This window comes from Engraulis encrasicolus, chromosome 8 (assembly GCF_034702125.1).
Source record: "Engraulis encrasicolus isolate BLACKSEA-1 chromosome 8, IST_EnEncr_1.0, whole genome shotgun sequence".
NCBI classification, from domain to species: Eukaryota; Metazoa; Chordata; class Actinopteri; order Clupeiformes; family Engraulidae; genus Engraulis; species Engraulis encrasicolus.
Genome location: NC_085864.1, coordinates 53,650,867 through 53,673,624, shown reverse-complemented (window position 1 = coordinate 53,673,624; position 22,758 = coordinate 53,650,867). Strand labels below are relative to the sequence as shown.

At 44.2% G+C, this 22,758-nt stretch overlaps 1 pseudogene; it reads right to left on the bottom strand.

Moving 5' to 3' along the window:
- Positions 1 to 11,436: 11,436 nt before the first annotated feature.
- Positions 11,437 to 22,354, bottom strand: LOC134453991 (uncharacterized; annotated as a pseudogene).
- Between the last annotated feature and the right edge of the window lie 404 nt (positions 22,355 to 22,758).

The window sequence follows — 22,758 nt, the reverse complement described above, 5'->3', positions numbered from 1 at the left end:
AAGAACATCCATTGCCAGTTTGCCACAACAGAGATGTACCATCATGAAGCTGAGAACCTGTTGAAAAGGTTTGAATCTGCAAGAACTATTCCAGGTACTCAAAAACTACACAGCTTCTGCCCATTGTCAATGGACACAGTGGAAGTTAGGCCATTTTGAGCATTCAGAGAAGGCAGAGTTGAAAGAGTGAGCTCAGTAAAGGAATGTGTTACATTTCCAAGCATCAAAGGGTATGTTGTAGCTGTATATGATGGCAACTGGTGGCTAGCATGTGCTGAGGAATGTATGCCGAGCACTGGAGAGGTGAAACTGAACTTCCTGCATCCTCATGGGCCACCTCCATCCTTCACTTTTCCCTTCAGACCAGATAGACTGTCATGGATCATCAGGATGTGCTTCTGGTAGTGGAACCTGTAACTGCAACGGGACATACTTATACATTATCTACAAAAGACACAGCTGCTGCTTCAAATTCACTGGAAGAGTACAAAATGAGAGTGTAGCCATTGATTATCTCTTTAACACTAGAACTACCAGGATTTTTCTGCCTACCTAGAAGTACCAGAGAGGGGTCATTTGACCCGGTGGCTTTTACCTAATACACTAATCACTCATTTTGTTATGGTAATGAAGCTGTTAGGGGCCGTGTGTGGGGTGAGGGGTGAGGGGGTCACACCTTACAGTGCTAACAGCCAAGACAAACAGGAACAGAAAGCCTCCAAAATCACCACAGGTAAATAGCAACTTGCATGAAGATATCAGCAGCAAAGACAGATAGCACAGTTTGGCGGAGAGTGTGTTACAGTTTTTCTCCATTGGTTTGGATCATTTCTAGAAACTGAGATGTCATTCTCAAAACATGGACAAATCCCAAACTAATTTGCAGTTCCTCACAACAGAATGGCATTTATCATTGCTTTCATCAAATTTCAAATGCTTTTGTACATGTCTCAATCATTTAGTACATCCTTGCAAATGGCTATGTACAAGTATCCTACAGTTAACACAATCAGCTTACATTCAGTAGAATTTTCAAATGAATGTACCTTGCTGATCTATCCCAATTGGTTGATTCTCAGTGTAATGGTTGTCCTGAAAACATGTCAGCACATTTTCTTCATATAAGTCATCAATGAACGTGTGAATGTCCCATGTGATCATGACGAATCATATGACTGCAACCAGATAATGGTTGAATTACAGTTTTTCTCGATTGGTTTGGCTCATTTCTTGAAACTGAGATGACATTCCTATAATCATTGGGTCATTTGGCCAAACATTCTTACACTTCTGCAAAACAGTTCAGATAACTAGCAAAATGTCATATACCTCCCAAAACACCTCATTCTTGCATCAGCACCAAAACCGTCTCACATATAAATAGTCAGTACCATCAAAATGGCATAGATCCTTCTCAATTGCTTTGGCTCATTTGCATTCATTTAGTCCTTATGTCAAAATAAACTGGATGGTTCAGCATAACTACATGGATCCTCATCACTCGCTCATATCACCCCAAAAACAGTTTACCCATGTGTCAAAACTAAATTTCTTCCCCACATATATCATCAGTACCCCCAAAATACATTGTCCCTTTGCCATTGTGTAAGCACTGCCAGTCAAAATGGTTAGGTGTTTTATCTACGTTCAGCTAACAGATTTCGACTATGTATAAAAATGAAAAAGTGAGTGAAACCATTGAAGTTTGACAACACGGATAATTTACCAAGGACATCTATCAGTAACTTTCTTTACTGTAAATTCATATACAGAAAGTATATATACTGTATATCACAGGTTTCTCATGGGTTTGGCTCATTTCTCAAAACAGAGATAACATTCTCAAAATAACATGGACAAATGCCAAAGCAACTAGTAATTGTTCAAAACAGAATGTCGTTTGAAAAAGTGTCATGAAATTAGCCAAATAACAGAGGAAACTGTAGTATACACGGTTGTAAAATTATTTTCCACTAACTAGTAAAGTTACAATACCATCTGACCTGTTGAACACTGTCATGAATTTTACTATGTAATGCAATTCTTAAAATATGATGTCCTTGACTGTTTTGGGAATTGCGTAGACCACTTTGCATATGATGACTTACACAATGAAATAATGCTGACGTGTTTTGGAGAGGGCAACCATTAGACTGAGAATTGTCTAATTCGTTTAGATAAGCAAGGTCAATTTATTTGGAAAATGTGCTAAATGTATGCTGAATGTGTCAACTGAAGGGTATTTGTACATATCCATCTGCAGAGATGTACTAAACATTTGAGACATGTACAAAGCATTTGATATCTGATGAAAGCAATGAAAAATGCCATTCTGTTTTGGGAAATTGCAAGTTGGTTTGGGGATTTGTCCGTGTTGTTTTGAGAATGTCATCTCAGTTTTGAGAAATTAGCCAAACCAATCGAGAAAAACTGTAACTTGTGAATCTCCCATGCCATGTGACCATAACGACTCATGTGAATGTAACCTGGCAATTGTTAGATGGATAAATACCAGTGCATGTGGATTACTGCTTCACTTCCCTCAATAATTTTATGGTGAAAGAAGCTCCTCTCCATGGAACGGAGATGCAGAGATACAGCACTCAACAGGCATTGGAAATGATCCACACACGCACACACACACACACACACTCTGTGTCTCAAGTGACAGCTGTGAGCTGCTAACAGCCACATTTCCACAACAAAAGGAGTGTCCGCAGGGGGTCCAAAGGGTCAAATGACCCTCTTGTGGGGCTTTTAGGTAAAAAGGTCAATTGACCCCTCCGTGGTAGTTCTAGTGTTAAAGTACGGTAAAGGGAAGATGGCACAGGTACACAGAGAAGGAGTGTTCAAACATTCACATATCATCATTTGGTGTGTATAAATGGACATCTGCCTTAGTTTCTGAAACCTGGGACCATGGACACTGACCATTTTTGTTTTGTTTTTGTTTTGTCATGTGATGCTACTATGGTATTACCATATTATTAGTAAGTGGTCTGTATGATGCCATATTTGTGAGTCAACTTCTCTCTGAAAAGAATAACAAACCGAACACCAGCATTTAAGGTGCTGCTCATGACATTGCCGGCTACGTTTGGACAAGGAACTGGCCATTTTAAAATATGAGTTTTTTAGATATTCAATTTTTAATTTTTCAATTTATCATAATTCATATTCTGAGAGTAGTTGTATTCCAAGGTGATTGTGTACTATGTAGAGCCAGAAAAGAGCTTTCAAACAACACCACAGGCATCTTTTTGTGTCTAACACTGACTGATATATTCAAGGCTGAATGTATAGTGTCCTACCCTCACATGTGAACCTTTCCTAGTCTGTTTCTCCCTTAATATTAGTGTCAGATTCAAACCAATGCAGTTCTGGGGCGCTACCTTGCTACTGAAAAGGCACACCAAGTATGATTGAAATCCGGGTCGGTCGGGTCCCAAAGTGTCTGATTTCACGTGAAATGACCCATATGCTTCTTATTGAACCACTCCTTTGTTGCTTTGACTGTATGTTGTGTATTATTGTCATGTTGGGAGATCCAAAAATGGCCCACCCTTCAGTGTAGTGGTGGAGGGAAGGACGTTTGCACTCAGGATTGCACATTACATGTCTCCCTCCATCCATTCGTTGACGATGTGAAGTTGTCCTGTGCCTTGGCCAGACAAACACCCTCAAACCATAATGATACCACTTTCATGCATGATGGTGAGGAGGGTGTTCTTGGTATCATAGACAGCAGTACTCTTTCTCAAAACACATTGAATTGTGTTAATGCCAAACAGCTTGAGTGTGGTTTCATCTGACTACAGCACCTCCTTATCATATCCTAAACCAGTCTGATGTCCGTTGGCAAACCTCAGGTGGGACTGCACAGGTTCCTTCTGAAGTAGAGGTACCATGTGTGCACTACAGGATTTTAAACCTCTGTGGCATTAAGTTCTACCAGTAGTTTTCTCAGTGATTTTGGTCCCAGTAGCTTTAATATCATTGCCTAGTTCATCCCGTACAGGTCTAGGGTGCTTTCTTTCTGTTCTCATGGTTATTATAGAAAAGGTCAAATCTTGTATAGAACCCCAGACAGGCTGATGGATAGTCATTTCGTATTCCTCACATTTTGGAAGAAATGCATCAACAGCTGGGTCATTAATACCCAGTCTCTTTCTTGTGGCTTTGCAGCCCATTTAATCTTTGTTCAGGTCTAAAATCTTGTCCCTGATATCATTTGACCGCTCTTTGGTCTTTCCCATGATGGTGAGGTTGGAGTGTGACTGATTCACTCATACTATGGACTGATTCTTCTGATTAAATGTGTCTTTTATGCATGTTAGTATGTACAGGTGTCTTTCATTCAGATGACAAGTTGATCGGAAGTGCCCATCTGGTCTGTGGGCCCGGAACTGTAATCAGTTGGCAGGGGATCAAATACTTATTTTGCTCGATGAAATGGAAATAAATTAATATATATTCTCTTAAGTTAATTTCTGGATTATCTTTTTGATATTCTGTCTCTCCATATTATAATACATATTATCATAACATTTATTGACTGATCATGTCTTTGTTAGTAGGCAAACCAACAAAATCAGAAATGGATCAAATACTTATTGGACTCACTGTACTTGCAGTTGCCAGTCAGCCGCAGTGGTGAGGAGACCTGACCTTGCCCGTGGTTGTTTTTCAGGCTTCTCTCCCGCTCTGTGGAACTTGATGGTCTGCACCCTGCCATGGCTCTTGGTGGTGTTGATGACTGTGGCTATGCTGTCAGCAACAGCCTTAAGGACCTGGTCGTGGTGCCAACGATAGCGCCCTTCTCCCAGGGCTTTTGGGCAGCTGCTGCTGAGCAGGTGCTCCAGGGATCCCCGTCCTGGACACTGGGGACAGGATGGCGTTTCTGTTTTCCCCCAGACATGAAGGTTACTTGGACTTGGTAGGACGTCATACACAGCTTGGACTAAGAACCTGATGTTATGAACGTCTGCTCTCCAGATGTTGGACCAGGTTACCTTTCGTTGCAGAACGTTCTCCCACTTAGTCCATGCACCTTGCTGGCCCATTCCCACCATCCTGCTGGTCCGCTCTTCCTCCACGCCTGCCCGCACCTCCTCCTGGATAAGACGCTGCCGTTCTTTACCCTGGGCCTTATCCGCCCTGGTTGTTGGGAAATATCCCACGCCTGCGCGCCCTGAGGCTATGGACCCCACCAAGGCTTTCTGCCTCAGCCGTGACTCTGCCACCTCCAGAGCTTTGTCTGCTCTCCATTTTCTTCCTGTTCGTACCTGGATCTTCAGTGAGTCCACTGAACGGGAGCTGCAAGACGTTACTGCAGCCATACAGGGCAGAACTGCTCAAACTGCGGGGCAGGCCAAGCCATCTGCGCAGGAAGCTACTTATCTTCCTCTCCATGGCCTCAACTGTTGTAATGTTGGGAGTGGAGGATGCTATCCTGTATCTTCTTCACAGGGTACATGCTCACTTGGATAAGGGTGGCTGTGCTGTGAGAATCATGTTTTTTGACTTCTCCAGCGCATTCAACACCATACAACCACTGCTGCTGAGAGAGAAATTGGTGCGGATTGGAGTGCAGCCTAGCCTGGTGACCTGGATAACTGATTACCTCACAGAGCGGCCCCAGTTTGTGAGGATGGGTGACATAACATCGGAGACAGTGATTAGTAGCACAGGAGCGCCACAAGGAACGGTTCTCTCCCCCGTGCTCTTCACCCTGTATACCAATGACTTCAGCTACAATTCTGGGACATGTCACATGCAGAAGTTTTCAGATGACACTGCAATTGTGGGGTGTATAAGAGACGGTCAGGAAGAGGAGTACAGGGGATTGGTGGATGACTTTGTAGGATGGTGCCAAAACAATCAGCTGCACCTGAACACCACCAAAACCAAGGAAATGGTGATCGATTTCAGGCGCTCCACCCCGCCCTTGGTGCCTGTTTCTATTGGGGGAGAGAATGTGGAGACTGTCTGTACTTACAAGTACTTAGGAGTGCACCTTGACAATAAGCTGGACTGGTCCACAAATTCTGAAGCACTTTACAGGAAAGGCCAAAGCAGGCTCTATTTCCTAAGAAGGCTGAGGTCCTTCAATGTCTGCAGCCAACTTCTGCTTATGTTCTACCAGTCTGTCATGGCCAGTGTGCTCTTCTACGCTGTGACTTGCTGGGGTGGAAGCATTAGGAAGAGAGATGCTGCACGCCTTGACAGACTGGTGAGGAAGGCGGGGTCAGTGGTGGGCATGGAGCTGCAGTCACTCACCTCAACAGCTGAGAGCAGAACACTGAGCAGACTGGACTCTATTATGGACAATCAGCATCACCCCCTTAACGCCACCTTCACTAACCAACTGAGTCTGTTCAGTCACAGACTCCGTGCTTTCACCTGCAGGACAGACAGGCTAAGGAGGTCCTTTGTCCCTTGGGCCATTCAACTGTTTAACAGTATACAGAAGGACACTAAGAAGGACATCATTATTGGGGATTGGACTGCCTGAGATGCCAGAGCTGGCCCAGATCTGGAACCTCTTCATATGTGTGTGTGTCTGTGTGTGTCTGTGTTTGTTTTTATGTAGCTACTTGACACCTGAATTTCCCCCTGGGGATCAATAAAGTTTCTCTACTCTACTCTACTCTAATGGGCACAGCATACACCAGGAGCAGCCACAGGATTCGGGGCAAGATGGAATGCTTCGGGGCAAGATGGAATGCTGGTAAATCCAAGCTTTGAACCGCCCCGGCAGGCCTGATGTGTCAACGCGCCTCAGCCAGTCCTCCAGCTCTTTGTTGGTTCTCTGGATTGAGGTGGAGTCTTTGAGGCTGCAGTCAAAGACCTTCCCCAGGCTCTTAACTGGCTGTTCTGAGATGGATGGGATGATGGTTCCAGCCAAAGTGAAACGGTACTTGTCCGTCACTTTCCCCCTTTTGAGCACTAGAGATCTAGATTTCACCGGCTTAAAGCTCATCCTTGCCCATACGATGAGCTTCTCTAAGCCTTGAAGGATCCATATACCACTAGATTCCAGCTAAGGCCCCCCATATACCGGTATATTCCAGCTAAGGCCTTCCATATACAGGTATATTCCAGCCAAGGCCCCCCATATACCACTAGATTCCAGCCAAGGCCCCCTATTTACCGGTATATTCCAGCTAAGGCCCCCCATCTAGTAGTAGTAGTAGTAGCTTTATTGTCCCCCATGGGGGAAATTTCTTCTAGTGAGAGGTGCGTAAGACATGAAAACAAACACAATACAGTCAGATTACCAAGCACATTTACCCCAAGCAACACATTCCCCCATAACACAGACAAGACATTGGACAAAAACAGATGTCATCCATCAACAGTGGTCAGTCCCAGTTAACCCCATAGCGTGGACAAAGCATGGGAGGATGTGCAAGCAGCAAATAAATAAATAGATAAGCAAAACATTATAAAAAAGATAAAGTATTAGAGTGTCATTCATTCCTTCTCAGGCCTGCTGAGACAGGGTGTGCAAATTAAGATCTACCTTTTTGTTTCGCATGTTTGTTAAAAAAGCTAATTGCTTGTGGGATAAAAGATTGCTTGGATCTGTTTTTTTAAAAACAGCAGGGTGTCTAAATCTGCAGCCAGATGGCAGTAGTTCAAAAGTATAAAACAATGGATGTCTTCTGTCTGTTAAAATTGTGTCAATTTTGCTGAGTGAACGTTCTTCATATATGTTTTCAAGACTTTTCATGTTAGTGCCCATCAGCTTGCAAGAGGTTGTCACAATTTTCCTTAGTTTCCCCTTTTGAGCCTCTGTTGCATTGCCAAACCAACAGAGGACACCAAAGGTTAAAACACTCTCCACAAAGGCACTATAAAACATCCTGGCTATTTTAAGATCCACTTCAAATGAGACAAGTTTCTTTAAAAAGTGGAGTCTCTGTTGTCCTTTTTTCTGGATCATTTCTGTGTGCTGCTCCCATCGCAGCTTGCCATCTAAAACCACCCCCAGATACTTGTATTCGGTAACTGTCTGAATAATCTGTCCATTAATGGAAGTACAGCTGCTTGACTTACTTTTCCTGAAGTCAATGGACATCTCCTTTGTCTTTGCAGTATTAAGATGCAGTTTAGACTCGTCACACCAGTCAATAAAATCTTGAAGGACAGGGCCATGATCATGTTCGTCCTCTGTCAGCAGGCTAACCAGTGCAGTATCATCAGCATACTTGATAAAATGTCTATTGGGGTGTGAGCTAAAACAGTTGTTGGTATATAAAATAAACAGTAAAGGGGATAAAACACAGCTTTGTGGCGATCCAGTGTTAGTGATAATAATGTCAGATAAGTTGGAACCAACTTTTACTCGTTGAATTCTCTGGCTGAGGAAATCTAAAATCCAGTTGATCAACCCCACATCCAAACCAAAGTCCATGTGCATCCTCTGAGCCAGGATGTACGGATTAATTGTGTTGAAGGCGGATGAGAAGTCAAAGAATACAATTTTCGCGTGGGTTTTTGGGGCTTCCAGATGTGTGTAAACCAGGTGTAGCAGGGTTATGATGGCATCATCCACCCCCCTGCTGGGTCGGTAGGCAAACTGCAGTGGGTCTAATAACTGGTGGGTGTGCATGAAAATATGTTTTTTCACTATTCTTTCCAGGCTTTTCATCACAAGGGAGGTTAGTGCAATAGGGCGGTAGTGATTGTGCTCAGTTGGTGAGGGGACCTTAGGAATTGGAATGATGACTGATGTTTTCCATAGTGATGGGACTGTGCACTGGTCTAAGGACCGCTGGAAAATGACTGTAAAAACGGGGGATAGTTGTCCAGCACAGTACTTTAAGATGCTGCCGCCGATGTTATCTGGGCCAGGGCTCTTTCGTGTGTGGACGTTCTTAAATACCCTTGTGACTGCTCCCTGAGATAGTGATATGCTGACTAGGTGTCAAGTCCAGCCACCCTTTCTCAGTGTTTTTATCAGTTTTTCCTTCTTCAAAGCGTGAGAAAAATACATTCAAGTCATTTGCCAACTCGCAGCCCCCTTGGCCCATGGCACTGATGTTAGGCTTCCCCCTCCCTTTGTGGGGGGCATTGGTCATCATCTTGATGGACTGCCATGCTTGCCTGGCATTACCCTGGGTCATGTTTTTCTCCACTTTTTGTTTGTAAATGTTTTTATCTATTTTAATCTGTCTCTTAATGTCTTTTTGTGCTTTCTTCTTAGCAATTTCATCATCATTCTGTGTGTGGGCCCATTTTTTAATATTCAGGAGGGATTTAAGTTTTTTAGATACCCAGGGTTTATTGTTGGGATATATCTTTACAGACTTGGTGGGCACAACTGAATTTTCACAAAATGTGATATAGTCTGATATAACCTCCACATGCTCATTTAGGTCCGGGCACTCGAATACCTCCCAGGCGGTACAGTCAAAGCACCCTTGAAGTGCCATGATGCTCTCCTCATTCCAGATCTTGATTGTCTTTGTCTGTGGTTTTTCTCTCTCCAGAAGCCTTTGGTAAACAGGCCGGAGATGCACCACATTGTGATCTGAAGCTCCTAGTGGTGGCAGGGCCAGGGCAGAATAGGCACCCTTTATACTGCCATAGCACAAGTCTAGGGTCTTACTCTTCCTAGTGGGGCATGTTACATATTGATAATATGTACGAAGAGTCTTCTTCAATGAGCAATTATTAAAATCGCCCAGGAAAAACTTGGGGGCATCAGGGGAGAGGGCGTCTAGTTTCTGGGAAAGATGAAAAACTACTTCTGATGCCTTAGCAACATTTGCTTGGGGATGTATGTATATCACTGTGAAAAATAGCTGGGGGAATTCGCGTGGCAGGTAAAAGGGACGCAATGACACGCAGAGCAGTTCGATGTCGGGGGTACAGAGGCTCTCCCGTACCACCACTGAACCTCTCCGGCACCAGTCATCCCGGATGAAGAAGCCCACTCCTCCACCGCGGGACTTTCCCGTGATGCCTGGGTCACGGTCAGCTCTGTAGAAGGTGTAGCCGGTCGGTTCGACCTCACTGGAAGCGATGTTATTGTCCAACCAGGTCTCCGTAATCCCCAGAATGCAGGCATCCCTGTACTCGTGCATATATCTTGCGTTGGCTGCGAGTTCATCTGCCTTTCCTCTTAGCGACTGGGCGTTAATTAACAAACAGGTAGGCAAGGGGAGGCGTGATTTAATTTGTTTCAGTCTTTGTCTGATTCCTCCTTTCTTTCCGCGTTTACGTTTACATTTGGTGCGGTTGGGGTACTGATTTTCCCGATCAGGCAAGAAATTTACTTTGAAACGTTCGGGGTTGCACTGAAGAAGAAAGTCTCTAGTGTACTTAATGCGATGTGAAACGCCGCCAGCAGCGTTTCCCACGTTTAGTCCACAGGTAAGAAGTACACTCAAAGTCATCACAGCGAGCACAATAATCCATGTAAGCGAAGCCATAGTAGACGAGGACTGTTTGTTGATGGTTAGACAAGTTAAAACACGATTCACACAAACATGGAGTTTAAAAACAATATACCGGTATATTCCAGCCAAGGACCCCCTTATAGTCTACTTGCCAGCCCATAGGGCCCTATAGTGAACCCGGAAATGTTTGGTACCCCAAAGTTTTTTGATTGAAATGTATAATATAGGTCCCCAGTACATAGAAACTGCCAGATGCTACTTTGAAAATGTTGAGCATTTTTTTTCATTTGCATAATTTGCATAAATTAGCACAATTGCCTACATGGCCTTATTACAGGGACATATGACCAATCTACACAATCTTGGTGTGGTTTTGGGGGTTTTGGAGGATGCTGAAGTCATTTGTGACATTTATAAATGCCTATCAGATTCAAAATTCCTCTTAGTGTCAAGGGTAGACACATTTTATGCCTTGATGAGCTGATTTTAGCAACGTTTTTGGGTAATTTACATACCATAAACCTTACCTATTTCATTTAATTCTACCCATGGCCCTACTATATGAAGTAGATGAGCTACATCTATTGCCAAAGACATAGAATTAAGGTAGAGACTTGAGGTGCTGTAGTACAGCGTATGTGGAAAGTGAGTGAGGTTCTTATTTTCAGGAGTTTACTTTATGCAATCAAGACTTTGTGGTTTGTGCTAACTTCAGTTAGGTATTTTAGTTTGAGGATCACTTGTTTTTTCTCACTTTTTTGGAGGAGAGGGGGGCACTATTGTATGTCATTTGATTGAATATTAAATGGGGAAGAAATGTCACTTTGCTAACTGCCATGCCAAAGATAACGACTTTGAAATAACTGGACCCACGGGTATAGCGACCATATTCAAAAACAGCAGTTGAAAGATACATCTCTCGGATGCGCTGGGACACATCATCAGTGATGTGATTCCTGGCGATCATTGGGTGTTTCGGGTCTCGCAACATCATACACCCTCACCCAGGCGACCCGGCCGGAGGTGATCAAGCTCCGGCCTGTGTCCCAGCAGCTCTTGCCCACGGATCTGCCCTCTTGATCCATAGCCACCTTGTGGCCTTCTCTGCGGCTTCAGTCGCGGCTCTGATGGCCTTCTTCTTCGCCTCCCCTGTGAGGCCGAGCACCGAGAGAACTTTGCAGAGGGAACGCCCTGCAAAACCTCAGCAGCCCACCTCCAGGGGCTCACAGATAGTTCTCCAGCCCTGCTTCCTGCACTCGTCTACCAGTTTCCTTTCGTTTGCTTCCTCCATACGCTCTTCCCAGGGAACGGTGAGTTCAAACATGATCAGTTGCTTGGTGGATTCTGACATAATGATCATTTCGGGTCGCAGTCGCGTAGATGTTATCCTTGCAGGAAATTTAAGTTGCTTGCCTAGATCTACAGTGAGTCCAATATGTATTTGATCCCTTGCTGATTTTGCCCGTTTGCCCACTAATAAAGACATGATCAGTCTATAAATGTATGATAATGTGTATTCAAACATGGAGAGACAGAATATCAAAAAGAAATTCCAGAAAATAACTTAAAATAATATATTTTAATTTATTTGTATTTAATTTAGGCTAATAAGTATTTGACCCCTCTAGCTAAAGAAGATAAAGTGCTTTGTGGCAAAGCCCTAGTTGTCTAGCACTGAGGTCAGATGCTTCTTCGAGTTGATGACAATGTTTGTGCATATAGTAGAACATATTTTTGCCCATTTTTCTTTGCAGATTATCTCCAAAAACATTAATAGTTTGTGGCTGTAGCTTGGCAAATGGGAGGTTCAGTTCTCTCCATAGAATTACTATAGGGTTAATATTTGGAGACTGTCTAGGCCACTTCACGACTTTAATATGGGTCATTTCACGTGAAATCAGACACTTTGGGACCCGACCGATCCGGATTTCGATCATACTTGGTGTGCCTTTTCAGTAGCAAGGTAGCACCCCAGAACTGCATTGGTTTGAATCTGACACTAATATTAAGGGAGAAACAGACTAGGAAAGGTTCACATGTGAGGGTAGGACACTATACATTCAGCCTTGAATATATCAGTCAGTGTTAGTCACAAAAAGATGCCTGTGGTGTTGTTTGAAAGCTCTTTTCTGGCTCTACATATTACACAATCACCTTGGAATACAACTACTCTCAGAATATGAATTATGATGATAAATTGAAAAATTAAAAATTGAATATCTAAAAAACTCATATTTTAAAATGGCCAGTTCCTTGTCCAAACGTAGCCGGCAATGTCATGAGCAGCACCTAAAATGCTGGTGTTCGGTTTGTTATTCATTTCAGAGAGAATTTGACTCACAAATATGGCATCATACAGACCACTTACTAATAATATGGTAATACCATAGTAGCATCACATGACAAAACAAAAACAAAACAAAAATGGTCAGTGTCCATGGTCCCAGGTTTCAGAAACTAAGGCAGATGTCCATTTATACATACCAAATGATGATATGTGAATGTTTGAACATTCCTTCTCTGTGTACCTGTGCCATCTTCCCTTTACCGTACTTTAAAGAGATAATCAATGGCTACACTCTCATTTTGTACTCTACCAGTGCATTTGAAGCAACAGCTGTGTCTTTTGTAGATAATGTATAAGTATGTCCCGTTGCAGTTACAGGTTCCACTACCAGAAGCACATCCTGATGATCCATGACAAGTCTATCTGGTCTGAAGGGAAAAGTGAAGGATGGAGATGGCCCATGAGGATGCAGGAAGTTCAGTTTCACCTCTCCAGTGCTCGGCATACATTCCTCAGCACATGCTAGCCACCAGTTGCCATCATATACAGCTACAACATACCCTTTGATGCTTGAAAATGTAACACATTCCTTTACTGAGCTCACTCTTTCAACTCTGCCTTCTCTGAATGCTCAAAATGGCCTAACTTCCACTGTGTCCATTGACAATGGGCAGAAGCTGTGTAGTTTTTGAGTACCTGGAATAGTTCTTGCAGATTCAAACCTTTTCAACAAGTTCTCAGCTTCATGATGGTACATCTCTGTTGTGGCAAACTGGCAATGGATGTTCTTGACATTATCCTTGACAAATTCAAACAGTTGGTATGGCGTTACAATTTAATTGTCAATAGGACGTTGCAGACTTCCTGCACAATATAAGAACCTTAAAATTACAGCACAAATGTGTGCCACCACGAGGCAGATTTTCACATACCTGCAGAGTGGCACTTTTTTGCCACATCACATGGCAAAGGTCCATGTGATGGCGTTGGAGGGACAGTTAAATGGCTTGCTGCATGAGCAAGTCTGCAACGTCCTATTGACAATTAAATTTTAACGCCATACCAACTGTTTGAATTTGTCAAGGATAATGTCAAGAACATCCATTGCCAGTTTGCCACAACAGAGATGTACCATCATGAAGCTGAGAACCTGTTGAAAAGGTTTGAATCTGCAAGAACTATTCCAGGTACTCAAAAACTACACAGCTTCTGCCCATTGTCAATGGACACAGTGGAAGTTAGGCCATTTTGAGCATTCAGAGAAGGCAGAGTTGAAAGAGTGAGCTCAGTAAAGGAATGTGTTACATTTCCAAGCATCAAAGGGTATGTTGTAGCTGTATATGATGGCAACTGGTGGCTAGCATGTGCTGAGGAATGTATGCCGAGCACTGGAGAGGTGAAACTGAACTTCCTGCATCCTCATGGGCCACCTCCATCCTTCACTTTTCCCTTCAGACCAGATAGACTGTCATGGATCATCAGGATGTGCTTCTGGTAGTGGAACCTGTAACTGCAACGGGACGTACTTATACATTATATACAAAAGACACAGCTGCTGCTTCAAATGCACTGGTAGAGTACAAAATGAGAGTGTAGCCATTGATTATCTCTTTAACACTAGAACTACCAGGATTTTTCTGCCTACCTAGAAGTACCAGAGAGGGGTCATTTGACCCGGTGGCTTTTACCTAATACACTAATCACTCATTTTGTTATGGTAATGATGCTGTTAGGGGCCGTGTGTGGGGTGAGGGGTGAGGGGGTCACACCTTACAGTGCTAACAGCCAAGACAAACAGGGACAGAAAGCTTCTTCCCAAGGGCGGTCAGCCTCCAAAATCACCACAGGTAAATAGCAACTTGCATGAAGATATCAGCAGCAAAGACAGATAGCACAGTTTGGCGGAGAGTGTGTTACAGTTTTTCTCCATTGGTTTGGATCATTTCTAGAAACTGAGATGTCATTCTCAAAACATGGACAAATCCCAAACTAATTTGCAGTTCCTCACAACAGAATGGCATTTATCATTGCTTTCATCAAATTTCAAATGCTTTTGTACATGTCTCAATCATTTAGTACATCCTTGCAAATGGCTATGTACAAGTATCCTACAGTTAACACAATCAGCTTACATTCAGTAGAATTTTCAAATGAATGTACCTTGCTGATCTATCCCAATTGGTTGATTCTCAGTGTAATGGTTGTCCTGAAAACATGTCAGCACATTTTCTTCATATAAGTCATCAATGAACGTGTGAATGTCCCATGTGATCATGACGAATCATATGACTGCAACCAGATAATGGTTGAATTACAGTTTTTCTCGATTGGTTTGGCTCATTTCTTGAAACTGAGATGACATTCCTATAATCATTGGGTCATTTGGCCAAACATTCTTACACTTCTGCAAAACAGTTCAGATAACTAGCAAAATGTCATATACCTCCCAAAACACCTCATTCTTGCATCAGCACTAAACCGTCTCACATATAACTAGTCAGTACCATCAAAATGGCATAGATCCTTCTCAATTGCTTTGGCTCATTTGCATTCATTTAGTCCTTATGTCAAAATAAACTGGATGGTTCAGCATAACTACATGGATCCTCATCACTCGCTCATATCACCCCAAAAACAGTTTACCCATGTGTCAAAACTAAATTTCTTCCCCACATATATCATCAGTACCCCCAAAATACATTGTCCCTTTGCCATTGTGTAAGCACTGCCAGTCAAAATGGTTAGGTGTTTTATCTACGTTCAGCTAACAGATTTCGACTATGTATAAAAATGAAAAAGTGAGTGAAACCATTGAAGTTTGACAACACGGATAATTTACCAAGGACATCTATCAGTAACTTTCTTTACTGTAAATTCATATACAGAAAGTATATATACTGTATATCACAGGTTTCTCATGGGTTTGGCTCATTTCTCAAAACAGAGATAACATTCTCAAAATAACATGGACAAATGCCAAAGCAACTAGTAATTGTTCAAAACAGAATGTCGTTTGAAAAAGTGTCATGAAATTAGCCAAATAACAGAGGAAACTGTAGTATACACGGTTGTAAAATTATTTTCCACTAACTAGTAAAGTTACAATACCATCTGACCTGTTGAACACTGTCATGAATTTACTATGTAATGCAATTCTTAAAATATGATGTCCTTGACTGTTTTGGGAATTGCGTAGACCACTTTGCATATGATGACTTACACAATGAAATAATGCTGACGTGTTTTGGAGAGGGCAACCATTAGACTGAGAATTGTCTAATTCGTTTAGATAAGCAAGGTCAATTTATTTGGAAAATGTGCTAAATGTATGCTGAATGTGTCAACTGAAGGGTATTTGTACATATCCATCTGCAGAGATGTACTAAACATTTGAGACATGTACAAAGCATTTGATATCTGATGAAAGCAATGAAAAATGCCATTCTGTTTTGGGAAATTGCAAGTTGGTTTGGGGATTTGTCCGTGTTGTTTTGAGAATGTCATCTCAGTTTTGAGAAATTAGCCAAACCAATCGAGAAAAACTGTAACTTGTGAATCTCCCATGCCATGTGACCATAACGACTCATGTGAATGTAACCTGGCAATTGTTAGATGGATAAATACCAGTGCATGTGGATTACTGCTTCACTTCCCTCAATAATTTTATGGTGAAAGAAGCTCCTCTCCATGGAACGGAGATGCAGAGATACAGCACTCAACAGGCATTGGAAATGATCCACACACGCACACACACACACACACACTCTGTGTCTCAAGTGACAGCTGTGAGCTGCTAACAGCCACATTTCCACAACAAAAGGAGTGTCCGCAGGGGGTCCAAAGGGTCAAATGACCCTCTTGTGGGGCTTTTAGGTAAAAAGGTCAATTGACCCCTCCGTGGTAGTTCTAGTGTTAAAGCACGGTAAAGGGAAGATGGCACAGGTACACAGCGAAGGAGTGTTCAAACATTCACATATCATCATTTGGTGTGTATAAATGGACATCTGCCTTAGTTTCTGAAACCTGGGACCATGGACACTGACCATTTTTGTTTGTTTTCTTGTTTTGTCATGTGATGCTACTATGGTATTACCATATTATTAGTAAGTGGTCTGTATGATGCCATATTTGTGAGTCAACTTCTCTCTGAAAAGAATAACAAACCGAACACCAGCATTTAAGGTGCTGCTCATGACATTGCCGGCTACGTTTGGACAAGGAACTGGCCATTTTAAAATATGAGTTTTTTAGATATTCAATTTTTAATTTTTCAATTTATCATAATTCATATTCTGAGAGTAGTTGTATTCCAAGGTGATTGTGTACTATGTAGAGCCAGAAAAGAGCTTTCAAACAACACCACAGGCATCTTTTTGTGTCTAACACTGACTGATATATTCAAGGCTGAATGTATAGTGTCCTACCCTCACATGTGAACCTTTCCTAGTCTGTTTCTCCCTTAATATTAGTGTCAGATTCAAACCAATGCAGTTCTGGGGCGCTACCTTGCTACTGAAAAGGCACACCAAGTATGATTGAAATCCGGGTCGGTCGGGTCCCAAAGTGTCTGATTTCACGTGAAATGACCCATATGCTTCTTATTGAACCACTCCTTTGTTGCTTTGACTGTATGTTGTGTATTATTGTCATGTTGGGAGATCCAAAAATGGCCCACCCTTCAGTGTAGTGGTGGAGGGAAGGACGTTTGCACTCAGGATTGCACATTACATGTCTCCCTCCATCCATTCGTTGACGATGTGAAGTTGTCCTGTGCCTTGGCCAGACAAACACCCTCAAACCATAATGATACCACTTTCATGCATGATGGTGAGGAGGGTGTTCTTGGTATCATAGACAGCAGTACTCTTTCTCAAAACACATTGAATTGTGTTAATGCCAAACAGCTTGAGTGTGGTTTCATCTGACTACAGCACCTCCTTATCATATCCTAAACCAGTCTGATGTCCGTTGGCAAACCTCAGGTGGGACTGCACAGGTTCCTTCTGAAGTAGAGGTACCATGTGTGCACTACAGGATTTTAAACCTCTGTGGCATTAAGTTCTACCAGTAGTTTTCTCAGTGATTTTGGTCCCAGTAGCTTTAATATCATTGCCTAGTTCATCCCGTACAGGTCTAGGGTGCTTTCTTTCTGTTCTCATGGTTATTATAGAAAAGGTCAAATCTTGTATAGAACCCCAGACAGGCTGATGGATAGTCATTTCGTATTCCTCACATTTTGGAAGAAATGCATCAACAGCTGGGTCATTAATACCCAGTCTCTTTCTTGTGGCTTTGCAGCCCATTTAATCTTTGTTCAGGTCTAAAATCTTGTCCCTGATATCATTTGACCGCTCTTTGGTCTTTCCCATGATGGTGAGGTTGGAGTGTGACTGATTCACTCATACTATGGACTGATTCTTCTGATTAAATGTGTCTTTTATGCATGTTAGTATGTACAGGTGTCTTTCATTCAGATGACAAGTTGATCGGAAGTGCCCATCTGGTCTGTGGGCCCGGAACTGTAATCAGTTGGCAGGGGATCAAATACTTATTTTGCTCGATGAAATGGAAATAAATTAATATATATTCTCTTAAGTTAATTTCTGGATTATCTTTTTGATATTCTGTCTCTCCATATTATAATACATATTATCATAACATTTATTGACTGATCATGTCTTTGTTAGTAGGCAAACCAACAAAATCAGAAATGGATCAAATACTTATTGGACTCACTGTACTTGCAGTTGCCAGTCAGCCGCAGTGGTGAGGAGACCTGACCTTGCCCGTGGTTGTTTTTCAGGCTTCTCTCCCGCTCTGTGGAACTTGATGGTCTGCACCCTGCCATGGCTCTTGGTGGTGTTGATGGCTGTGACTATGCTGTCAGCAACTGCCTTAAGGACCTGGTCATGGCGCCAACGATAGCGCCCTTCTCCCAGGGCTTTTGGGCAGCTGCTGAGCAGGTGCTCCAGGGATCCCCGTCCTGGACACTGGGGACAGGATGGCGTTTCTGTTTTCCCCCAGACATGAAGGTTACTTGGACTTGGTAGGACGTCATATACAGCTTGGACTAAGAACCTGATGTTATGAACGTCTGCTCTCCAGATGTTGGACCAGGTTACCTTTCGTTGCAGAACGTTCTCCCACTTAGTCCATGCACCTTGCTGGCCCATTCCCACCATCCTGCTGGTCCGCTCTTCCTCCACGCCTGCCCGCACCTCCTCCTGGATAAGACGCTGCCGTTCTTTACCCTGGGCCTTATCCGCCCTGGTTGTTGGGAAATATCCCACGCCTGCGCGCCCTGAGGCTATGGACCCCACCAAGGCTTTCTGCCTCAGCCGTGACTCTGCCACCTCCAGAGCTCTGTCTGCTCTCCATTTTCTTCCTGTTCGTACCTGGATCTTCAGTGAGTCCACTGAACGGGAGCTGCAAGATGTTACTGCAGCCATACAGGGCAGAACTGCTCAAACTGCGGGGCAGGCCAAGCCATCTGCGCAGGAAGCTACTTATCTTCCTCTCCATGGCCTCAACCGTTGTAATGTTGGGAGTGGAGGATGCTATCCTGTATCTTCTTCACAGGGTACATGCTCACTTGGATAAGGGTGGCTGTGCTGTGAGAATCATGTTTTTTGACTTCTCCAGCGCATTCAACACCATACAACCACTGCTGCTGAGAGAGAAATTGGTGCGGATTGGAGTGCAGCCTAGCCTGGTGACCTGGATAACTGATTACCTCACAGAGCGGCCCCAGTTTGTGAGGATGGGTGACATAACATCGGAGACAGTGATTAGTAGCACAGGAGCGCCACAAGGAACGGTTCTCTCCCCCGTGCTCTTCACCCTGTATACCAATGACTTCAGCTACAATTCTGGGACATGTCACATGCAGAAGTTTTCAGATGACACTGCAATTGTGGGGTGTATAAGAGACGGTCAGGAAGAGGAGTACAGGGGATTGGTGGATGACTTTGTAGGATGGTGCCAAAACAATCAGCTGCACCTGAACACCACCAAAACCAAGGAAATGGTGATCGATTTCAGGCGCTCCACCCCGCCCTTGGTGCCTGTTTCTATTGGGGGAGAGAATGTGGAGACTGTCTGTGCTTACAAGTACTTAGGAGTGCACCTTGACAATAAGCTGGACTGGTCCACAAATTCTGAAGCACTTTACAGGAAAGGCCAAAGCAGGCTCTATTTCCTAAGAAGGCTGAGGTCCTTCAATGTCTGCAGCCAACTTCTGCTTATGTTCTACCAGTCTGTCATGGCCAGTGTGCTCTTCTACGCTGTGACTTGCTGGGGTGGAAGCATTAGGAAGAGAGATGCTGCACGCCTTGACAGACTGGTGAGGAAGGCGGGGTCAGTGGTGGGCATGGAGCTGCAGTCACTCACCTCAACAGCTGAGAGCAGAACACTGAGCAGACTGGACTCTATTATGGACAATCAGCATCACCCCCTTAACGCCACCTTCACTAACCAACTGAGTCTGTTCAGTCACAGACTCCGTGCTTTCACCTGCAGGACAGACAGGCTAAGGAGGTCCTTTGTCCCTTGGGCCATTCAACTGTTTAACAGTATACAGAAGGACACTAAGAAGGACATCATTATTGGGGATTGGACTGCCTGAGATGCCAGAGCTGGCCCAGATCTGGAACCTCTTCATATGTGTGTGTGTCTGTGTGTGTCTGTGTTTGTTTTTATGTAGCTACTTGACACCTGAATTTCCCCCTGGGGATCAATAAAGTTTCTCTACTCTACTCTACTCTAATGGGCACAGCATACACCAGGAGCAGCCACAGGATTCGGGGCAAGATGGAATGCTTCGGGGCAAGATGAAATGCTGGTAAATCCAAGCTTTGAACCGCCCCGACAGGCCTGATGTGTCAACGTGCCTCAGCCAGTCCTCCAGCTCTTTGTTGGTTATCTGGATTGAGGTGGAGTCTTTGAGGCTGCAGTCAAAGACCTTCCCCAGGCTCTTAACTGGCTGCTCTGAAATGGATGGGATGATGGTTCCAGCCAAAGTGAAACGGAACTTGTCCGTCACTTTTCCCCTTTTGAGCACTAGAGATCTAGATTTCACCGGCTTAAAGCTCATCCTCTCCCATACGATGAGCTTTTCTAAGCCTTGAAGGATCCATCTGCTGCCTGGGACGGATGTGGTGGTGACAGTTAGGTCGTCCATAAAGGCTCTTACAGGGGGCTGCCGTACTCCTGATGTTGTCAAAAGTCCCCTACACTCCACCTCTGCAGACTTGACAATCATGTTCATGGCAAGGGCAAACAAAATGACAGAGATAGTGCAGCCAGTTATTATGCCCTTCTCCAGTCGATGCCAGTCTGATGTACCTGACCCAGCAGTGGCTCTTAACCTGAAATTGTTGTAATAATCCAGGATAAGATCTGCTACTTTGCTGGGAACATGATGCCGCAGGAGTGAAAGCTCAACCAGTTTATGCGGTATGGAGCCGTACGCATTGGCAAGATCCAGCCAAAGCACGGTCAGGTCTCCCTTTCCTTCTCGCGCTTCCCTGATGAGCTGTGTCACCACTCCTGTGTGCTCAAGACAGCCAGGCACTCCAGGAATCCCGCCCTTCTGCACAGAGGTGTCAATGTAGCCATTTTTCAGAAGAAACTCTGTCAGCCGTCGTGACAAGATACTGAAAAATATCTTTCCTTCGACGCTTAGCAGCGAGATAGTTCTGAACTGGCTGATGTCCTTGGAGTTTTCTTCTTTAGGGATCCAAACGCCCTCCGCATGTCGCCATTGGCCTGCAACTTTTCCCCTACGCCTTATCACCCTCAAAATCTTCCACAGGTGTCGTAGAATTTGAGGGCAGCGCTTGTATACAGTGTATGGAACACCACTGGGGCCGGGGGCTGAGGCTGTTCTTGCCCCCTTCACAACCTCCTGCACTTCCGTCCAGCTGGGCTCTCTCATTGCAAAGTCCACTGTTGGAGCCTTTGGGGTTATCAGGGCCCTCTGCGGCCCTAGTTCCTGATCTCTCTCCGGGTCGCTGAGGGTGTTAAGGAGGAAGGCATTTACCTCCGCAGGTGAACAAACGAGGCTGCCACTACGCCGGTCCCCTAGCAGCTTCTTGGTGAAGGTGAAGGGGTTAGAGATGAAAGCAGCTCGCTTCCTTGCTCTTTCCTTTGCCCGCCTTCGGTGTCCTTCTGCCCTGCGTAGCGTCATGAGCTTCTTCCTCAGTATGTTGCGGAGCTCAGCGAGTGGATGTTTCTCTTCCTCTCTAGCTGCCGCTCTAGCCGCTCTAGTTTCCGGAGACTCCAGAGTTCTTGGCGCAGTTTGTGGATCTGGCCGGCTCTGCGGTTCGGAGTGTAGCTGTTCCTGACGCTCCTGCTGTCAAGGTGGCCAAACCTCTCTGATGATAATCGCAGTCATGGTCTCCAGCCGCCTGTCCACCTCTCCCTTGGCGGTAGTCTCCAGGATCTGGCTCACATCTGAATCAAACTGTTCCCACACTGTGTGGCTGTTGGCTGAAGGCCACTTGATCCGCTTTGGTTGGACTGTTGGGCAGGGATTCAGAGGCTCTACTGCTCGGAGGGGCTGGGCACTGTGGGGTGCTTCCGGGCCCGGCTCCTCCTGCGTCTCACCAGGATCAGGTTCTGTGCGTTGCAGTATACATTCTTTGTCCCTACACTTCATCCTGGTCAGATGTATCTTTAGGCCTCGTGGATTTTTGCATACTTTTCCGCAGATGCATCTTGAATTCATGGTTGAAAGTCCGTTGTCCTGTGTCAATGCCGTAAGGTCCGTCCGGTTGGGGTTCTCATTCTCCCCTCCTCTCGGGCTCCCCTGGGGGTATATCTTAGAAGGCTTCTTCGAAGGCTTCTTCGTCTGGTGACACAGCTCTTTACAAGACCTTGTTGAGTATTACTGCCAAACATGGTGCAGCATCAACCTCTGCAACATGTCACAAATCGTATAGCCTACCTCTACATCTCACAAGGCACAAAAACGAAAGTCAGAGTCAGGTCATAGCCAGGTAGGAAAATGAAATGTTCGACCACCAACAGCAGGGTTCCAATATTCAAAACAATGTCTGCTCA